This window comes from Papio anubis, chromosome 1 (genome assembly GCF_008728515.1).
Source record: "Papio anubis isolate 15944 chromosome 1, Panubis1.0, whole genome shotgun sequence".
Taxonomy (NCBI): domain Eukaryota; kingdom Metazoa; phylum Chordata; class Mammalia; order Primates; family Cercopithecidae; genus Papio; species Papio anubis.
Genome location: NC_044976.1, coordinates 2,306,391 through 2,327,578, shown reverse-complemented (window position 1 = coordinate 2,327,578; position 21,188 = coordinate 2,306,391). Strand labels below are relative to the sequence as shown.

Below are 21,188 nucleotides of genomic sequence, written 5' to 3'. Positions count from 1 at the left end.
TGAAGCTTGCACGTTACCGCAGACTTGGCTGTGACATTCTCAAGTGAGATACTTTTGTTTTGGTTTGGTTTTTGAGCATAGCAAAGATTAGAAGAAAAAAAGCCCAACAGCCCCAAACCAAAGGCTCGTGGCAACGTCCTTGCCCAGGGTGAGGCTGGAGCCCAGGTCGCCCACAGGAAGCGGTTTCTCTGTGAAGTGACACGAGGCCCTGGGAAGTGTCACAGTCATAACCTTTCTCTGGCCACTTAGATGGTGACACACTGCAGAGCTTGTGAATGTGGCACCCCACAGCAGATGCAGGAGGAATTCTTCATGATGGCTTGAGCTGATGCAGCTAGGGGTGGGGGTTCCCTAAAATAGATGGCTTGCGCCCTGGAGCCAAGGGAAGCAGGGCCTTTGGGGCAAGCCCAGAACTTTCCTTTGTTGGAGAAAAGCCCCAAAATGTGGCAGCTGAATGCCAGGCCGAGGAGCCTACCAAGGACTCCTGGGGTCTCTCCCCCAGCTCTCCCCCGTTGGTTGGTTCCTGGGGGGTTGTGCATGATCTCAGTAAGAGCTGTGTAGAGGCTCATGGCCTGGCCACCCTCAGACCCTCTCAAATGTGCAGGCTGCACCTGGGGAGTGACTTCCAGATGGACCTTAGGAGGACCAGACACATTTGAGCAGGAGCAGCTCAGAGTCTTCTCACTAGCTTATTCTCTGGAGAGGCCAGCGCTATGCAGAGCTGAGGCCCACAGGTGCTGAGACTCACCACTGAGTCACTGGATGCTCATGTCTCCCCCAGGGGTAGCCACCCTCATATCCACATTTGTCGATGAGGGAATGGAGGTACAGAAGAGTTAAGTAATTGGCCCAAGTTTGCAAAACCAGAAAGGGCAGATGGGCTGGGCAGTGGGCACTGGCTGTCCACCTGACTCCTTTCACACTGTCAGGACCAGCATCATGCACCCTGGCTTGCCCTGCCCTGCTCACTCTCCTCTAATTGATGATGGTAGCCAATAGCAACTGAAGCTCTTCAAGGACCTCACCAGGATCAGTGTTCAGTCGGGGCTCACTGAATGTTTCCATGAATGGATGGATGGATGGGTGGATGGATGGATGCATGGAAGGATGGATGGGTGAGTGGGTGGATGGATGGATGGATGGGTGGATGGATGGATGGATGGGTGGGTGAGGTGGAGTGGATGGATGGGTGGAGTGGGTGGATGGATGGATGGGTGGGTGGGTGGGTGGGTGGATGGATGGATGGGTGGGTGGATGGATGGATGGATGGGTGGGTGGATGGATGGATGGGTGGATGGATGGAGGGATGGGTGGGTGAGTGGGTGGATGGATGGTGGATGGGTAGGTGGATGGATGGATGGAATGGTGGATTGGTGGGTGGATGGACAACTGTAGATGGATGGATGGATGGATGGGTGGGTGAGTGAGTGGATGGATGGGTGGTGGGTGGATGGATGGATGGGTGGGTGGGTGGAGTGGGTGGATGGATGGATGAGTGGGTGGATGGATGGATGGATGGGTGGGTGGATGGATGGATGGGTGGATGGATGGAGGGATGGGTGGATGAGTGGGTGGATGGATGGATGGGTGGGTGGATGGATGGATAGATGGTGGATTGGTGGGTGGATGGACAAATGGATGTATGGATGGATGATGAATGGATGAATGGGTGGATGGATGGGTGGATGGACAAATGGAAGAATGGATGGAAGGTGAATGGATGAATGGATGGATGATTGAGTGGATGCATGGATGGATGGATGGATGGATGGAATGGATGGATGGAAGGATGGATATAGGTGATGGGTGGATATAAGATGGATATAGGTGGCTGGATGGATGCAGGAATGGAATAATTGGATGGATGGGTGGATGGACGGGTGAGTGGATGGATGGATAGATGGTGGATGGGTGGGTGGATGGACAAATGGATGTATGGATGGATGATGAATGGATGAATGGGTGGATGAATGAGTGGATGGGTGGTGAATGGATGAATGGATGGATGATTGAGGGGATGCATGGATGGATGGATGGATGGATGTTGAATGAATGGATGAATGGATGGTGGATGGGTGGGTGTGTGGATGGATGGATGGATGGATAGATGGTGGATGGATGGGTGGATGGACAAATGGATGAATCGATGGATGGTGAATGGATGAATGGATGGATGATTGAGTGGACACATGGATGGATGGATGGATGGATGAATGGATGGATGGATGAATAGATAGATGGTAGATGGAGTACAGAGTAGATGAATGGAATAAGATTAAAGCAGATGAATGGGTGGGTGGTGGGTTGGAATGGGCGGAGTTGGATCGTGTGGGGTGGATGGGTGGGGCGGGGGGTGGGCCTCCCTCCTTGAGACTTCTGGCTTCCCCAGCTTCCTATGGTGAGACACAAAGGGGCAATACTTCCAAGGGGAGTTGATAAAAGCTGAGTGGCAGCACGGGCACCTCTCACAGAAGGCCTGCCCTGGTCCCTCACACATGGAGGCTGAGGCCCCTCTCAAACACTCTCACAGTCCCTACCCTTCTTAGCATGGACACAGCACTGGGCCATAGCTATCACATCGCAGGTCATTTCCTCTCCTCTAGTGGTTGGTGGGGTTGGAAGGTTTTATCTGGCTGATTCCAGACCCAGGCAGACCGTGAGTGCCCGACACACGCTTGGGGAACAAATGAATGAATGAAGGCGCCTCCAGATGACTGAGACTGTCCCCCAGCACTCCCTATGCCTCCCTTTCCCAGGGTTCTGTCCTCATCCCTCCATTTCCTGTCCTTTCCCTTCTTATTCACGGGCTCTGCTGAGGGATGTGGAAAGCCTTTTCCTGGTTACTTGCCTCTCTGGAAATGAGAGTTGCAACATTTTCCATGTCATTGTCCTCTGGAAAGTGTTATGGTTGCAATTTTCCCCTAGGTGCAGTGTCACAGTGGTCAGTCTCCCCTAAGCAGAGGCCATGGTGGGCTTGTTCATCTCAGCACCTTTTGGGCCTTGGCACATAGTAGGTGCTTAGCAAAAGTCTGGTTGCATGGAGAAGGGCCAGGACGGATCCAGTCTGGTTATATTTAGTGCCTTCCCTGCAGCTGACTCAGTCTCTCCAGGCCCATCCTTCTTCCTCCTCCCTGTAACATGCTGGGTTAGAGGAGCTCAGTGACTCACTGCCTTTCGTATCAGGCCTGATGTTTTGAGATCAACTCTTGCAAATAGCTCAAATCTCAACAGGCCAAGTCTAAGCAAATACCTTGCCAATCCCCATAAAGAACAGCTCTTGCTGCTCTTTGACATACAAAAATGGTCATTGGCAAAGGATTCTTGGTGCAGACAATGTTGTCTTTGGATGCCCTGCAAATAGCCAACTCTGGTTTCTTCCCGGACTAGGCCCAGGTATGCGTGCATAAAAAGATGCTGGCCTGGGCCTCCTTTGGGCTTAATTGAGAGAGGCATGCTTTTCCTCCAAATGGTTCATTATAATGATTCTACTTCCCAGGATTTCTATTTTTCTCAGCAGAGCCTGGAGCTCAGCCACAGTCCGGCTGGTTGCGTGGAGAAGGGCCTCAGGGTCCATGAACTGGAACGAATCAGCCCATCCTTTCTCCTGATACCCAGCTGCCCAGCGTCAGATGTGGAAGAACGGAGGCACTGGAAGATGCAGTGCCAGATATCTGGATGACACAGGCTCCTTCCTGGATGATCTGCTTCTCAGGTGGTAGCAGCCCAGCCAGAGACCACCCAGAAGCTCGGTGATGGGCTTTGAGCTGTGTGCTAAGCCCACTCTTGGAAGTGAACTCTGCTCGAGACATCTCCCTTGGAAGCCAAAGCTGGCTTCCTTCCCAAACCGTGGGCACGATGGGTCAGATCGGCAGGTTAGGAGGTGATGCATAGACAGAAGTGCCACAGAGTCACTTTTGAGTGACAAATGGAACCAATTAAGTTCAACAGCACACTCGCCCCCCCGCCCCGAGTTCCAGCCTGTACCTACAGCTATCACCTTTGACAAAGTATATCAAAGGAATTAAGAGTGTGTCCCCCACAATGATATTACCTGGATCCTTTTCAGGTCCTCACCAGCCACGTTCAAACATCTATGCAAGCCCAGGAAATAGAATCAAAACGGTTTATTAAAAATCTAATCACAAGCACTCCTATGTCACAAATGATTCTGAACTGCATCCGCCAGCCCCGGCCTCTCCGAGGGGAGGCACAATACGGCCGATTACCCGGAATTTGAATGGGGGTGTTTAGAAGCCGCGGAACATTTTAATCTTGATCTTTCTTTGTGGATTTGGCTATTGTTATTTTTTTTTGTTTTCTGTTGAAAAAGACAAAGATGGGAGGACACATTGTCTTTCCTCCCTGGAGGGAGCTGCAGAGATGACTTATTCTGGCAGATCTGCCTCTATTGATGTTATCAGGATGTGAATAAAAACTCATGGGAAAAGAAGAAAAAATCCTGCTGAATTTAAAGCAGTACAACATGGTTTACGGGTGGGTCCCTGTCTGCTGTCCTGAGTCAGGACACCTCCCTGGTGACTGCACTGGAGCTTTCTCAAGAGGAGGACCCTGCGCGAGGAGGACCCTGCCCAAAGAGGGCCCCTTTCCCCTCAGGGTGGGAACTGCTGGGCTTGGGGAAGGCACTGTCTTTGGGGTGAGGCATGGTTCGTGGCCTTTGCTTGGCTTTTGGCTGTCTGGAGCTCTAGATTCTTCACAGGCACTCAGAACAGCCATGGATACAGAGGAGTCTCCTTTGGCATCTTCCTGGCCGGGGCTCAGCCAGAGCCAGGGCTCCACCACCCAGGGCTCCACCACCCAGGGCTCAATCATGGCACCCTTTTCTGGTGGCCAAGACCCCCCCCCCAACTTCCCTCCAGACAGAGGTGTTGAAGCCTGGCCCCTGTTGCGGCTCCTAAGCTGGGAAGTCCACCACGAGGAAGCATCTGTTGGGGCTGCCTGCTAATGAAGGTCAGGTGCCTGTGTCAGCCACGGGCAGGTGGCTCTGGAAAGACGAGCAGGTTCTCAGTGATTTCAGTAGATTGCCCTCACCTCCTACCCTCTGTTGGGAATGGATAGACTGCTTTCTAGAAGGTTCCCTGACTCTTTGAGGGGACTGGGTCCTCTGGCATGTCAGATACAGAATGTCCCCCCAAACCCTTCATCTCTGTCCGCTCCTCCTGCTCTCTGCAGATGATTTTACTTTTATGTTAAGTTGCTTTTGTTTAGTCTTCCTCTGTACACAACAACTACTTTTAAATGATATTTTAAAGTACAAAGAATTAGTTTGATTCTTCCTCAACTGCCTTCTTTTGAAGACAAGCTTGCCTTTTCAATTTCATATCCCATTTAACTAAAACAAAATATCACCGAAACATAACATTGAAAATCAGTGCACTCACTACCGGCTCCATTAATTCTTATCAGTATAAAACATACATTCAGAAGTGTAAGTGTTTTAAAATACACCCCTTCCACTCTTGCCAGTATGTTCTATCTATACACGTCGTCTACAGTGGGGGAAGAAGTAGTTCTCCCTGTGAACCTAGGGAGCCGCAGGACCGCACATGTTTTTGGACAATGGATGCTTGAGCCGGGCACTTCTGAGAGCCATTGGGCTGGCAGCTGTCACATTCCAGCCACTCCCCAAAAGCCATTTGGCTGTGGGTGCATTAGGCCTGGGGTCAGCTGAAAGGTAGCATCGAGGGGTGTCCCCACCTCGCTCAACCACAGCAAAGAGCTTGAATTCAACTTTCCTCTCTGCCAGACAAGACCCTTCCCAAGTCACATCTGCCATGAAACCCGCATGTGCTTCCTGTCCACATGGAGCAGAGACCTCCCCGTGGCAGTTACATCCTTGAGTTGCAAACGCTAAAGATGCTTCTCCATCTTTTTTTTCTTTTTTTTTTTTCTTTTCTTTTTTTTTTTTGGAGATGGAGTTTTGCTCTTGTTGCCCAGGCCAGGCTGGAGTGCAATGGCGCAATCTCTGCTCACTGCAACCTTCACCTCCTGGGTTCAAGAGATTCTCCTGCCCAGTAGCTGGAATTACAGGCATCCACCACCACGCCCAGCTAATTTTTTGTATTTTTGGTAGAGACAGAGTTTCACCACGTTGGCCAGGTTGGTCTCGAACTCCTGACCTCAGGTGATCCGCCCGCCTCGGCCTCCCAGAGTGCTGGGATTCCAGGCGTGAGCCACCGCGCCTGGCCCTTGCTCCATCTTTAGCCGGTCGTCAGCATCCTGAAAACAAAGCCCAGCAAAACAAAACACGCACGTGCAGCCCCCTCACTCCCAGCACGCTACAAAGTTCTCTTTGTGCACTACAGACCGGGTCGACTGGCGTGGTGTTCACAGAGACCGTTACAGCCTGATGTTATGCAATAGCATGTTAACCACACATTCTAATAAAAAAATAAAATAAATAATAATAAACATTTGACCTAGAGTAGAGATCTTTCACGAGACGCCCTAATCATTTTTCTGCTCCGACCTCAGTTTTTTCTGGAACTGCTCCAGCAAGCCTAGGGTGGTGCGACGGCCTCTTTCTCTCTGGGAACAAAAGGTCTTTTTTAGTCCTCAGGGCTGTCAAGTTTATCCAAATATTCTCAGCTTACTACTAGCCCCTTTCTGAATTGATATTTCCAATAAAAGGACACTTTGTATCTTTAAACCACACTGGCCCCCGAGCAGGCTACGGAGGCTGGGAGGCCCGCTGCACAGCCCTGGTCGGTACGGCCTGGGAGATGGGCGGGAAGAGAGTGTCCCGGCTTAGTGAGCGGGAATGGGCATGGAGGGCCCAGGGCAGGGGTCACGGCCGTCCACTTGAGGGGAGAAGGCAGAACCCACAGAGAGTGCTCGCCCTCCCGCCAGGACATCAGCGCGTCCCTGAGTCTTGCTGCACTGGGTCTAATTTTGGCCAAGCCTGTCTCGTCTGCGAGCGGCCGCCAAGCGCATTAAGTCATGGTCGTGCTCAGTGGCAGGAAAGAATTCATTCCAGCCAGACCAAGCTGTGCGAAGCCTGTGTTCTCCGGCTGTCGGCACATCGGGGCGCTGGAGCCCCCCTTGAGCCACAGGTCAAGGGTTATTTCTTAGCCTCACCTCTTCCCCCTCTTCCCAGACCCTCCCCGGCCCCACAGGCCAGTTCTGTGTGCATGTGGCATGAACATGTATGTGTGTATGTGTGTGTGTGCACGCGCATATGTGTGCGTGTTTGTGTGCATGCGTGCGTGTATGTGTGTGCATGTGTGTATGTGTGCACGTTTGTGTGCACGCATGCGTGTGTGTGCATGTGTGCATGCGTGTGCACATGCATCCCTGTGCACATACACACATGCAGCCGACAGCCTTCAAATTCGTCCCTGCAGCCACACAAAGGGCATTTCCTTCCACCCCAACCTCCTCCAAACGGCTCTGATTAGCACAAATGATAATTCTCATTAATCACCTTTGGCTGCTGCAGAATGGAAACGAGGCCGCGGCGAGGTGACGGGAGCCACTTAGGCGGGATTTATGACCTGTGTGTGCAGTGGCAGCTCCAGGGCCTGACACCTCTGCCTGCGGCTAACATTCGGGGCCGCCAGCTGCCTAGCACAGAGCCCCCAGTATTCCCTCTCCTCGTCTGTTGGCTGACTCTAGGGGTGCCACCAACCCCATGGATCACCCCATGGTCCAGAGTTTAGAAAAGCGGTGGCTCTTTCAGGTCCCATGGTAGAATAGAGCGTGGCTTTGGGGTGTGGGCCTGCTCAAATGGGAGGAGGAAGAGGCAGGAGGGCGCACTTGTATCGGCCAGGAAGTCCCCTCCTCACCGCCTCTCCTTCCTTCCCAAACCCAGCCACACGCCCCTTTCCTCTCCCTCACCCTCAGGGGCATGGACTGCCCCCAGCCCAGGGGTGGGGAACCACATCTGGCACATGTGTGACACACAGTAGGTGCTTGGTAGGGGTTTGTCGGTGCCACAGCAGGCTGAGTGTGCGGCAGAGGAGGATGGCGGCACAGGGCACCCAGGGTTACTGCACCCACCCAAAGCCCCCTGGGTACTGCCAAGCTCCAGGCAGGGGACCATGCGACCCGACTCCCACTTTCCTGAACAGACCCAAAAGGAACCCACAGCGCCGGCTCCAGGTTGCTGCCCTCGCCCACTGGCCGAGTGGCTCCCTGGCTCAGACAAACCCATTTTCTCCAGGGGACCCCGGTGCCTTCCCTCCCTTTGCATCCCCTGGGAGGAAACTTCAGGGGCCCGGCACTGGGTAAGGCTTCCCCAGGCTGTGGGAGGGAATGAGGCAGCACGCAGAGGGCAGTCGCCATGTGGGAACAGCAGCACCCAGAAACCACGGGGTCCCCGAAAACATGCTGCTTCCTTCTGAAGCAACGTGTCCTGCTCAGGGCACCTGGGCTGAGGCTGCACAGGCCCATGTCGGGCCTCTGGGCCTCCTGGCCTGGCCATGAAAATTAAAGTTTTGCTCTGCCTCTGGTTTCCATAAGGCCTCCCTGTCCCCCGCACGGCAGAGTTGGGGAGGAAGTCACTGCCCGGCAGCAAATAACTATGCTGCTGTCCAGCCTGCTTTAATTTTGCCCTTGCACCAGGGGGCCACGTGCAGGAGCCCAGGGTCATTACTAGGCTGTTGCCGGGGGTGAGGGGCTGAGCGGTGGGAATCCAGGGTGTGGACGGCTCCGTGGAGGCCTGGGTTAGAATGGAAGAGAAGCTGTCCTCCGGGGGCTTGTCCAGAAAGTGCCCCAGACAGGGCGGGTGTCACCGTGTCAACTTCCAAGCACTTCAGGAGGCTGTGGCTCCTTGCTGGGCACTTTTGGGTTTGTAAATTTCCAGGTCAAGGTGAGGCTGCCAGGCAGAAGGGCGACTTGGGGGCCACTTCATGGAAAGCCAGGGGCCCCTGAAGAACCAGTAAACCACCCATAATACAGACCTTCGCCTGGGATCTCACGCTGAAGGAAAAGCATTGCTCTGTCTTCTTAAGCAATTCACTGCCACATTGTGGCCACAGTTGGGTGGATTTGGGTGGGTCTGACCTCTATTCCTTTCCAGAAACCCACCTGGAGCTCTCAGAGGACTGAGGCTGCGTAGCAGGACTTTGCATCTTATCCAGCAGCTTCTATGCCCGAGGCCACACGCAACAAGACGTGGGGGAGGCATGTAAACCTTCCTTGGCGGACAAAACGAGCGAACTTGTGAAGGGCTGTGGTGTGCGGAGCGGGCTGGCCCGGGAGGCACTGCCTTTGGCTGGGCTGCTTCAGCTGGAGGTGGGAGCTACAGCGGGCCTGCGTTGTGATGTTTGGAGTTTGCTGCTTTCTCCTCCTTCCTTCCTCCTCCTCCTCCTTCTTTGAACGGATTTTGGTCCTGACATCTCAGCTTCCCGAGTTTTTCCTCCTGGGTGGCTGTGGTCACTTTGGAAAAGGACCATCAGGCAGGCAGTTCTGAGCTGTGCACCTACCGGTGGCCACTGTGGGGCCTTGTTTCCTGGGGGGCCTTACTGGGGGGCAATGGAAGTTTGCTATAAATTTCATGCTCGTGAAATCAAGGCAGGATCAGATTCTCACAAAGGAACACACCCACGGATGGCACTCAGGACACCCCAAGAAAATCAAACTGCCTGAATGCAGGATCTGGGCCCGAGAAGGGCTTGGCAGAGGCTTTCAAGTCCCAGCTCCCCCGTGTTCTCCGGGATCCCTCGGCCCTGAGCATCCGGGGGCCAGCAGCCCAGAGACTCCCTCCATGGTGGGAGGAATTTCCCGGAGACGAATACCTTCCTGGGGTATGTTTAATTAAGGGCCATGTGAGCTTGTCCATCTCATGTGGGATGGTGCTGTGTTCAACAAGTTGTCAAAGGAAAATGACAGCGGACAGACAGCAGTTAACGGGACACCTGTCTTGAGGGGTGGGCAGCCCTTCTCACACTGTCGGGGGCCCTGAGATGCAGTCAGGAGCGGACAGCAGCCTTTCACCACCCTGACCTCCCGGGCTGGAGGGCTTTGGGCATCTGCCTTTGGTCTCCCCAGGGGAGGTTGTCTGTGACGGGCCTTGCCCAGTCAGAAAGCACCCACTCTGGCAGGGTTGGCAGCAGCCTCTCAGATGCCAGGGTCCTGCTCTCTGCTCACTGAAGAGCAGCCAAGAGGGGCTGATTGGCTCCTACATAATGATGCAAGCTGTGGTGTCTTCGAATCCCGAGGCTGTGTTGAGCTGGAAAGAGGGCTCGTTCCTGTGTGAACCCTGAACGGTTCCAGTTCCGGGCCGCTGAGAGTGTGCTGCAGGGAAGGCTGTGCTGTTCCTGGCTCCCCCACGCTCCCTGTGGCTCCCCGACGCTCCCTGTGGCTCCCCCACGCTCCCTGGAGCGGGTCAGGGCAGGCTGGCAGGAGACCATCCCACGGGGGTCAGATTTTAGGATCTGTGAGGTCGTGAGGCGACCTGGCCGGCTTTGTGACAGCCTCGAGAGGACTCCATCCTCTGGAAGATTCTTCCTGCCGTGGGATCTGTGGTAGCTGCTTCCAGAGAGTTCTGACGAGACACACTCCCACTCTTTAGAAAGGAGCATCGTGACCCAAAGGCCCTCGGCAGTCCCAGGTGACCCTGCTTCCTCTTCTCCGTCTCCCGCCGGTTCCCACCATGAGCCTGGCCTGGTGGACCCTCTGCCAACACCCGCGCCCCATCCTGCTGAGCTGTCCTGGCTCCTCCGGACCTGTCTCTGCCCGCCCGCCCCATTCCTGGGCGCCTCCCCAGCCTCCTTTTCATTTCCTTAGCTCTTCTTGCCACAACCATGACCGCCCGGTGTGAGCCCGAGTCTGTTTTGGCTGCCTGGTTCCCAGGTGGAAGGACGCCTGCGGTGCCCCGTGCAGAGGGTGGACAAGCACACACACCACATGCCCGCTACGCATGGCTCCAGAACTTTCCATCAAGTTTGACATTTGCACTCACTCATCTCATACGCCGGTGGCACGTCTGCTAGAAGGAGGACAGGGTCACCAGGGCTAAAATGAGGACAAAGGCAGGGGAGGGAGTTCAGGCCACTCCACGCTCCTTGGAGAAATTTCTGCCTCGGGATGGGACTGAGTGAACCCAGGTGTCTTCCTTCCCCTTCCAGACAGATGTCCCCGGGACCAGCTGGCCACCGGCAGAAAACCCTCCTCCCAGGCTGCAGGCACTTCTCACTGCCCGGCCACATCATCTTCTATTCCGCTCTTCACCCCAGCCCACGTGGGGTCTTCTCCAAAAGTTCCACAACACCATCCTTCCGATTCCCCACTTGCTGCCCATCCGAGGAGCTCAGGGTTGGGCCGGCGTTATGCCCCAGGTGAGCTTCAGGGTTCCAGTTGGGTAGGTTGTGAACTGTGGCATGGAGGAACAGCAGGGCCACGTTCCACAGATACCCTTTTCTTTGTAGCCTTTTCCTTCCCTCCACAAAACTGCAATTATCTTGTGCTACACACAACTTTCAGGGGCCATTCTGCCTGCTGGCTCTGAGGGAGGAGGGCAGCTGCCCAGACATTGGTGGAGGGTCTGGGCCATGAATGCCCAGTGTGGCTCTGGGTCCTGGACGGCTTCAACACGTCCTCCCCAGAGACCCCGTCTCCAGCCCTGCCGGGCGCTGGGTGCAGCTGAAGCCTGTGCTGAGGAGGGTCCCAGGGAAGACGACCCACAGCCTGTGATGGTGCAAGCAGATGCTCCATTTAAAGGGGGACGTCTCAAAGGGTATCTGTGGCACCCTCTGTCCGCGCCCCAGAGCCGAAACGTGGGGCAAAGAATGCGGCCTCTTCAAACTGTTCCCCACTTGAAAAGGCCTTTCCTGTGTTCAATGGAACGCTGTTCCACAGACACCGCCGCCATTGTTAGTTGGCGTCCTCGCTCCAGCACACACAAGTGGCTCCACCGAGAAAACGAGAGTGCACAGACCTCGGCCGCCAGCCGCCTGCCTCCTTCCCGCCGCGAGACGGCGCCCGCACATCTGGCCCCATGTTTGTGACTTCCCAGGGATGTTCCACTTTGGGAAAATGCAGTGGCCTGGTCCTAGCCGGGCCTGAGTCGGAGGTTCCTGCTGGGAGCCGGGCGGGTGGGACGGCTCTTCTGCTCCTGTCATCATCCCCGGGCGCTGTGGCCACAGCACTTGGTCAGTTGGATTCCTGTTCTGATGGGTGTGCCAGGCCCTGTGCTTGTCCCACCCAGGTCTGCCCAGAGGCCCACGTGGCCTTCTCTCCTCCCCATGGGACCAACGGAGGGCATCAGCGTGGCATCCGGCTCTGATGGCCCTCCTCCTCTGCTGTGAGTGGGGGTCTCCGGATGTAAGGGCAGTGACTGGACAGCCACAGAGCAGCGAGCACCTCTCCCCAGCATCTTCACCACAGTCCATCCCGCACTTGGCCCGGGCTCCGCTGGGAGCTCACCGGCAGGCCTGGTGCCCAAGGATGATGTGTCGGTGGTGTCGACCAGTGACAGAGGTGAACCGAAGCCACTGGCATTGTTCTTAGCCTCTGTTTCTGGCTGGGGACCTATGACCTGGCACAGAGGTGCACGCCCCTCACAGAGCACGAGGACCTCCATCCCGGCAGGGCAGAGCCTGGAAGACTTGTTCATCCAAGAACAAAGAGCCAGCACAGGCTCCAGAAGACTCCGCTGCTTCTAGAGGGGACCAGTCGCTCTGGCCCGCAAGTGCCCTGAGCCGCACTCGAGCTGCCGCGGAAAACGTGTTCCCGGGCCTGCCGTTCCTGATCAAGAGCACACAAGCTCTGCACATGTGTTCAGCATTACAGCGCCACGTCCTGGACGACGAGATAAAAGAAGTGTTCGATTCATTTACCAGAGCTTTCAGAGATGTGACAAGTGGGGAAAGGGATGGCGGCCGGCTAACGGGAACGCATGGAGTTAATTACGTTTGCTGTTGCTTCTCGTTGGCTGCTGAGCTGTGGCTGAAGGGAACCGTTCTGAGCTGGGCGGCCTTCTGTGAGGAGCTGGATGCCGTCTGAGCGTGCACGCGGCATCCGTCTTCCGAGAGACCCTGCACACGGAACACACTGGAAGCCCTTGTCAGGTGCCACCTTCTAAGTAAACATCACTTTGAGCACAGGCGTGGTTTCGGGCCGGGCTCTTTTTTCCCACCTTGCCTTCTGGCTGCCGCTGATGGACCAACCCAGCGCGTTCCCCTCAGCCACACAGAGGACGCTTTTCTTTCAAGGGGGAAAGAAGTCAAGATTGCCAAAAATTTTCTAAAGACCCTTTAAGACGAGGCCCGGAGAGATGGGGCTGTGAGTGTTGAGGAGGATAAACAATGATGACAGGTGGAGGGGAGGCTGAAACCCGAGCCCAGAGTAGCTGCAGGGAGAGATCCAATGCAGATGGCATGGACAAGCTCACCTCGGGAGGACGCAGCCGCTGTTCTCCTGGGCTGCAGATCTTGCTGCTTTGTGTCTCTTTCTGGAAGCTCTGCATCAGGCCCAGGCAGAGCAGGTCTCCCTATCAGGGAGACCCTGATAGGTCTGAGGCTGTTTTTATGGACATTAACACCTGGGACAAAGGGAGCTGCCCTTGGCCAGGAGGGTTAGCAACTTCAACAAGTCTGCATTTAAAAATGTGTATAAGCCTGAGGAACGTAGTGAGACTCCACGTCAACACAAAATGGACATATTAATGAGGCATGGTGGCACCTGCCTGTGGTCCCAGCTACTCAGGAGGCTGAGGAGGGAGGATCGCTTGAGCCCGGGAGGTGGAGGCTGCAGTGAGCTGTGATGGAGCTACTGCATTCCGGCCTGGGCGACAGAGTGAGACCCTCAAATAAATGGATATTTGTCTATTTGAAGACTCTAGTTGACCAGCGGGGACTCCACAAGTCAACTGGCTGCAAGGTGACACGAGATGACAATGTGAGTCTCAGGGCTGTGCTTTCCTCCTCTGACTCCTCATGGGAGCTGGCCGCAGTGCACATCTTCATGGCCGCGGTGCACATCTTCACGGCCGCGGTGCACATCTTCACGGCTGCCCCACCTCCTCTGCGGCCCAAGAAGGGTGTCTGTTTTCCTCAAAACAGTTTGAGTTCGGAATGAGGTCTCTCCTCCCCGGCAGGAATAGTCACACGCTGTGACTTTGTGGAGACTGGAACGAGGTGGGACTCACACACAGTGTCCTGGGGTTAGGGCAGGTGACTCAGCTCTGATCGCACACGTGGCGATGTTTGTTCACGGGAGCCCCAGCCGGCCTGCTGCTCGGGGAAGATGGTCTGCGTGGTGTCCCAATTGGAGACGTTTCTGAGCTCTTCGGCGAGGGCTGCGGGCAGGGAGGGGTCCGAGAGCTCCTCTTCCGGCCCCGTGGGAGAATTCAGGGCTCTGCCTGGTGACGGGAAAGGGAGCACTGGAACCTTATTCCAGCTGCATCCAAAGCCATGGCCGGGAGTCAGGGGCGCAGCGGCTGCCTCCAGAGACAACACATCCTCTACAGTGGGAGATTTTCTATGCCCGCTGGGGTCTTTTGTCATTTGTCCCCATGGCTGCCACCCACTGCCCAGGTCTTCTCCAGCACCCTCGGTTGTGGGGAAGGTCTCGCATCCAGAGAAGACCTGGTTCAGGACGTGCGTGACTAAGGTTCCCTGGCAGGCAGGCTGGGCCCCCGGGAGGCGAACCGTGAGTCTCATGGTGACTTTCTCTGCGTACAGGCACGAGGACAAACTTCTCTCCAAGGCCAGAAAGTGGCCTCCTGCGCCGTGTCTGTGTGGTCCACATTGCCCTGGGCGAGGGGGTCATGGCCAGCCCCAGTGTGTGGTTCCAGGATGGACCCATGCATGAGGCCAGGACACTGGGCACCCCCGTTAGCCAGGGCACCCTCCTTCAGTGGTCAAGGTAGACTCAGCTCATGGGCGAGCATGTCAGCGAAGGGCACAGCAAGATTCATGCGTGGGCCTCTTGCCTTGTGGTCAGTGTGGGTCAGTGGTTTCGCTGTGTGAGACTGTAGGGTTTCTCTGCCTCACCACTGGCGACGATTGGGTCTGGTCACTTCCTGCCGTGGGACCTGTCCTGGGCACTACAGGATGTGGGGCAGGGCTCCTGGGTGCCAGCTACCAGATGTCACCACCCTGAGAGGTGACAACCACAACCATCTCCAGGCGTTGCCAGTGTCCTCTGGGGGTCAGAGAGGCCCTGGGTTGAGAAGCGCTGCTGGAAGGCCACTGCTCCGGAGGCAGAGGCACTCGCGGCCATGGGCGTAGATGACTGGGCAGGAAGAGAGCAGGTTAATCGCAAGAACAGGACTGAGGACAATACCCGGTGGGCCGGCTGTCTCTCTCCATCGGCACTGGCTGGGGGCCTGTGGGGGGAACGGCGCTTCCTGGATCAAGGGGAAGGAGGGGCGGACCCAGGGCTCTGGAAAGCTCTGACCCTGAGCCTCGCGGGAGGCACCGGCCCAGGCCCCGCGGTAGGACTCCCCATCCTGCCTGTTGACTGGGCTCCATTTCCCGCGGCTGGAGCTGGAGACCTGGGAGGGAAGCACACAACTGAAGGTTCTCCAACTCAGGGCAGGGGCAGGGCTGGCATTTAACAAGAGGCCACCAGGCGTATCCAGCCATGAAGAGCAGGAATGGGGAAGGCAGGAGGCTTCTTTTTCAGGAGGGCACAGCAGGGCCTGACAGTGAGGTCCCCGTTCATGGTCCAGGTGGAGGCATGCAGACCCTGGAGGCCAAGAGCCAGGTCTGCCTGCAGGTGGACTGGCCGCTCAGGCTTCCCAGGGCCCGGCCCCAGACAGCAGAGACGGGCCGGCATGCAGCCTTCCTTGGGGCCAGAGGCCGTTTACGCGGCAGAAACTCCTCTTCTGCGCCCAGCTGAGGATGGCAGCAACTTTCAGCGTCCTCAGTTGGGGCTGCTGTGGACAAGCCACAGCCGGTGCAGCCTCTGCATCTGGACAAAGTCCAGGCTGGTGTGTTTGCTCCAGAGTGTGTGGAACAGAAAGCAAAGCCACTCGGCTCTCAGGAGACCCGGCCCTCCCGCTGCCGAGATCCAGGGTGGCCAGCTGGCGCCTGGGTTCTGAGGGTCCCTAAGGTTTATCAACCTCAGCACTGGAGATGAGGAACCACCACACTGGCCCAGTCTCCAGGACTCTCACCTCTGAGCCTGGATCCATCCTGTGCCCACCTTCCCGAGCTGCTCGATCTGCCCAGTGACTTCACGTCTCTTGCTGTCAGCTTGTTGGTCTGTAAAGGCGGTTTAGAGACAGTGCCTCTTCCTGGGGCCGCTCTGGGGCAGGGCTAAGATCATCTACGTGAAGCATCCAGATACAGCAAACGCCCCATGGGCTGTCTTGGCAGCTGCGGCTTTTATTTTTAAATACTCTGCACCCAGGCAAAGAAGAGCAGAGCTGGGGGGAAGCCTCCTCTGACTGACTCCCTGACAGTGTTTCTGTTGGAGAGGGAGGATTTCAAATGCTTGCCTCCCCTACTCCCGTCTCCTGGGAGGGCAGATTGTGGACAAGGGGTCAGACCTCCCTCCGGCTGATGAGACGGTGGCCGCACGTCGTAAGCGGATGGTCATGCATCAGGCCAGAGTGGCCACCTTGGCTGGCGGCACTGTCACCTTTAGAGATGGTGGCTTGGAGCAGAGGGTCTGGGGGGTCTTTGGAACAATTCCACAAACACCAGACACGCCGGCCTGCTTGAGCCCCCTGCGTGACTCATCTGTGCCCGCACGCTGGTGTGCGCAAGGACATGATTTGCTCAAGATGAGGGAGGTTCTGCTAACGCCCTTGTGGGAGTCATGGGAAGAGCGAATGGCACCATTTCCAGAGGAACATGGAAGGTCTTCGACCCTGAAAGTTGCACTGGGTTCAAAGTCCATCACCTGTCACTGATGGGCCACTCGTTCTCATCAGGACGTGCCCGGAGGAGTGGGGAAAGGCTTCTTTGCTCACATTCACCTCAGATCTTGTGGCCAGGGTGTTTGTGGGAGGAAGGGCCTGAGATCCACAGGGCACCCTGATTTTCACAGACACACAAGCTGGGCGGGCAGGACTGGCCTCTGAGCCAGCAGCCTTGTGCACCCTCACACGGCAGTCCACTGTCTCGGGGGCAGGTGGACGGCAACCCCTGAACAGTACGGACCCTCAGGGTGGCGGCTGCACTTCTCCTGGCCCCAATTTCTCATCTGTGTGGTCTGACAGGTGCTGAGGGTCCGGGGCCACAGGAGTGAAGGTGTGTGGCCAGCGTAGCAGGTCCCCCAGCAAGAGAGCACCCACCGTGGGGCGGATGCTGCCCTTGCTTTAATCGTCATCGTGCACGCCTGGCTGCAGGGTCAGGGTCCCTGCAAAACCCCTCCTTCAAACAAGAGCTGCTACCAGCAGAGCTCCTGAGACGCAGCTCCCCAGGAAGGCCCGAACCAACCAGTAGGGACTGTTTAGTTCAACCCCTTGCCTGGGAGACAGGAAAACGGAGGCCAAGCCCCCCGCCAGGCTGAAGAAACGGAAGGAGAAGCTGTGTTGGAAGAGCAGGGGCGATTACTTTGTGAGGTCAGATGGTGGGGTGTGTGGCCATCTCCCTGCATTAGGCCCTTCTCACTTTGCACCTGATACCCCGGAGGCCTCCACTCTATACTCCTCCCCCTCTCCCTCCTGCCAAACCTCAGGCCCTGGCCCAGATGCAGCTGCAGAGCTGGGAGCTCGGAGCACCCCCGGCACACCTTCAGGTCTGGGCATTCTGTGGCCCACGATCCAATCCTCAGCACTACGAGGCCTGGTCTCAGGGCGGGAATCCTCACCTCGGCTGGTCTGCCAGGCCTGGTCTCAGGGCGGCACTCCTGGCTTTGTCCCAGTGGGTCCCCTCCTGGTGCTCAGCCACGGAGCACACTGCGGGTTTCTGCCTCTGGTCAGATTTCCGCCTCCCCCAAGCTCTGGACTCACCGACCCCACTCCCTTCAGCAGGTGCAGACCTGGCCAGGTGGCCCTTCACCGTGCGGCCCAGTTCTGCCTCCTTTGCCTGGGAACAAAGAGGAGACCTCGCCATCCCTCGAGATGTCCCCTCCTGTCTGTGCATGACTTGGTATCAGCCGCCTCTTGCCTGGGTCAGGATTTAGACGTCCCGGTCCCAACCTTGGAGCCGGCGCTGACTCAGCAAAGAGGGAAGGGAAGGAAATGATCCAGTGAACACGGAGCCCTCTGCAGACACTCCATCAGCACAGAGCCACAGCACTTCCCCCAGACCACCAGACACCCCAGCCTGGGGAAGGCCACTCTGAGCCCCCATGGCCCCTCTGTGGCCTTGTCCACCTTTGGCTAGTGCCTGTGGTCAAAGGGCTGAGGGCCTGGATGACCCCAAGAAGTGCAGTGGAGAATCTGGTGGCAGCTCTAAGCTATGTTTGGTTTTTTTTGGGACAGAGTCTCGCCCTGTCGCCCAGGCTGGAGTGAGGTGGTACAATCTTGGCTCACTGCAACCTCTGCCTCCTGGACTCAAGTGATTCTCTTGCCTCGGTCTCCTGAGTAGCTGAGATTACAGGTGCGCACCACCAATGCCTGGCTAATTTTTGTATTTTTAGTAGAGATGGGGTTTCCCTAAGTTGGCCAGGCTGGCCTCAAACTCCTGACCTCAGGTGATCCGCCCACCTTGGCCTCCCAAAGTGCTGGGATTGCAGGCCTGAGCCGAGCCACCGCACCCGGCCCAGCAATGGTTCTTTCTCTGCAGCTTCTCAAATACTATGCAGTCCAGAATACGCCGCCATTTAATGTTTAATGGACATTTGTAATCGCTGAAGGTTTCTCTGTGGAATTCAGGAGACAAGTGCCTGGACCAGGACCCAGTTCCATGAGTGTGGCTGGGGCAGGAAAGCTACTGAGAGCCTGAAGTTGGCCATGCTTCCCCTTTCTCTTGGGGCTGTGTGGGCTCAGCAGTGTGGGGTGGGCAGCCTTGCATCCACATGTGTGTGCCAAAGGACCCCTTGGCTTCTAGAAAGACCCCCTAGGTCTACAAAGCTGCTCCCAGCTGTGCCTGTCATCACTGCTGGCTCCACTGGGAGCAGGGGTCCCCAGGGTAGGGTCGCATGACAAGACACAGAAGCGAGAGTCAGGAGGTCCGGCCCCAAATGTAACCCCCTTGGCCACTCTCTGGCTGCCTCGGCATCCTCAAACCTCCACCAGCCTGAGCTAGGATTGTCCCGTTCTCTCTGCAAAGCCCATGGGCGCAGTGAGTCAATGGTTTGTCAACTGCCGGTCACACTGTGGGGCTGGACTCATGCCCTGTGGCCTGTGCCCTCAGCCTGTGCCCCCGCCCCCCAGTACTTGGCTGGATTGTAAGAGGGTGGCCAGAGGGGGCCATCCTTGGGCTCCCATGGCCCAGGTGCCTGCCAGAAGCCAGGGCCAGGGCTGAGATTCCTCGACGACCCCAAGGACAAACGCAGAGGCTGCAGGATGGCGTCCCCCACGCACATTCAGGTCCACTTTCAGATGTGTCCAGAAATACCCTGGGCCTCCCCCGCCCAGTCAGGGCCCTGCCATAGTGCCCAGGCTGAGCCAGGCTTCTGCAGGGACCCAGGCTTCAGGTGAGAAATGGGCCGTCCCAGGCCTACAGCCACCCAGCCCTCGTAAACTTTTACCGCACCTCAGGCAACATGCATTTCACACCCGGTTAACTTTTACTACGAGAGGGCATTGGTCAGGAGGAAGCAGCAAATCCTGCTATGAGGGGCGGCCCTGCGTGGGAGTCTGGGCTGGGGGCCAGCTTTTGAGCTCCTCGGGTGCACGGCTGCAGCCTCCCTTTCCTGGCTCCCGGCTTCAGAGCCCCTGGCCTGGTCCTCCTCAGGGCACTGCTCTGAAACAGCCCTCAGCCCAACGGGGAATCCCGCTGCCAACGGCCTCGCTTGGGCCCCGAAGCCTGCAGGGTGGACACTCAGGCCCCTGCGCAGAGGATGGCCCCCTCCCCATCGCGGGATTTGTATGAACACCAAATGCGGCCTGGCTGCCACCGAGAGCTAGCTATTGTTCCTGACACTGGGCAGAGGCCTTGGAGGCGGCCCTGAAATTTGGGAGGGGGACGAGTTGGGGGCGGGGGCTGTCTCATGTCTGTTTTCAATATGCGGCCAATCGCAGCCTGCTTCTCTTCTGTTTAGGATAATTTTATACTGGGTGGGTGTATTTAGGGCCTGAACGGCCTGACAGTGATGATTAATACCGTGCATTAGGCGATTCCAGCGCAAGTATTCGGGAACAAGCTGTGCCGCGCGGTTCTCATCAGATGGTCAGGCCCGCAGGCCTATTAAAAGCAGCAGGAGGCCTTGAGGCTTAATCACAGAGGCTGGGCCCGCGGAGGGAGAAGAAAGGGAAAGGAAAGGAGAACAAATGGAATGATAGAGCGGAGGGCGGAAATGCTACTGGAATCCCTGTCCCCTCCCCCAGCCCACGGCGGGCAGCAAGGGGGGTGCCGGCTTCGGAGGGGAGGGAAGGTCAGTGGAGAGCATTTAAAACAATTCAAAGCTCCAGCCAGCCGCCAGGACCGCAGCTCTGCCGTGGGAAGTCGTGGGAGGGGTGGGCACGCCTGGGAGGGGGCAGAAACAAATCAGTCAGCGGGCGGGGGCGGCACAGCCGGGTGGAGGGGAGCACTGGCCCGTGGCAGAGAGGGCCAAACACGGAGGGAGAAGGGCCCCCAACCTGCAGTGCCGGGGCCAGGCAGGTGGACCGTGCACCAGTGTGCCAGGGTCGGCCTGGGGCTGTCTGAGCTGGTCATGCTGCCCAGAGTCATTCACACCACATTCGCCATTCCCTCCTAGGAGTGTCCCCTCTGTAGGTAAAGTGTGTGGTCATCTTGCTCTTTGGGGAGGTCCTTAGGTTCTCTGGAGGGTTTGGGTGAAGCTGAGGATGGTACAGCGCAGCTACCCTCAGGCATCGGCCCCTCCCTCCCCCCCCCCCAGCTCTCCCTTCCACACCAAGTCACAGGTACAGAGTGAGTGTGTGAGTTCTCAAGGGGGAGGCAGAACCCCCCAAATGGCTGGAGACTGCAAGAGGAGGGGCTATGGTGAGAGAGAGCAAGAGAGAGGAAGGGAGGAAGAGAAACAGAGGGAGGGGAGAGACAGAGGGAGGAGGAGACAGAGGAAGGGGGAGACAGAGGGAGGGGAGAAAGAGGGAGGGGAGAGAGAGGGAGAGGGAGGGGGGAGAGAGGGAGGGGAAGAGAGGGGGAGGTGGAGACAGAGGGAGGGGAAGAGAGAAGGAAGGGAAGAAAGAGGGAGGGGAAGAGAGA

General features: G+C 56.9%; 1 protein-coding gene across 4 annotated transcripts in view; it reads right to left on the bottom strand.

The window, feature by feature from the left end:
* The window catches only part of PRDM16 (PR/SET domain 16), a 252,575-nt gene that overhangs the window by 63,177 nt on the left and 168,210 nt on the right, over positions 1-21,188 (bottom strand). The gene's annotated exons all lie outside the window — the stretch shown is intronic.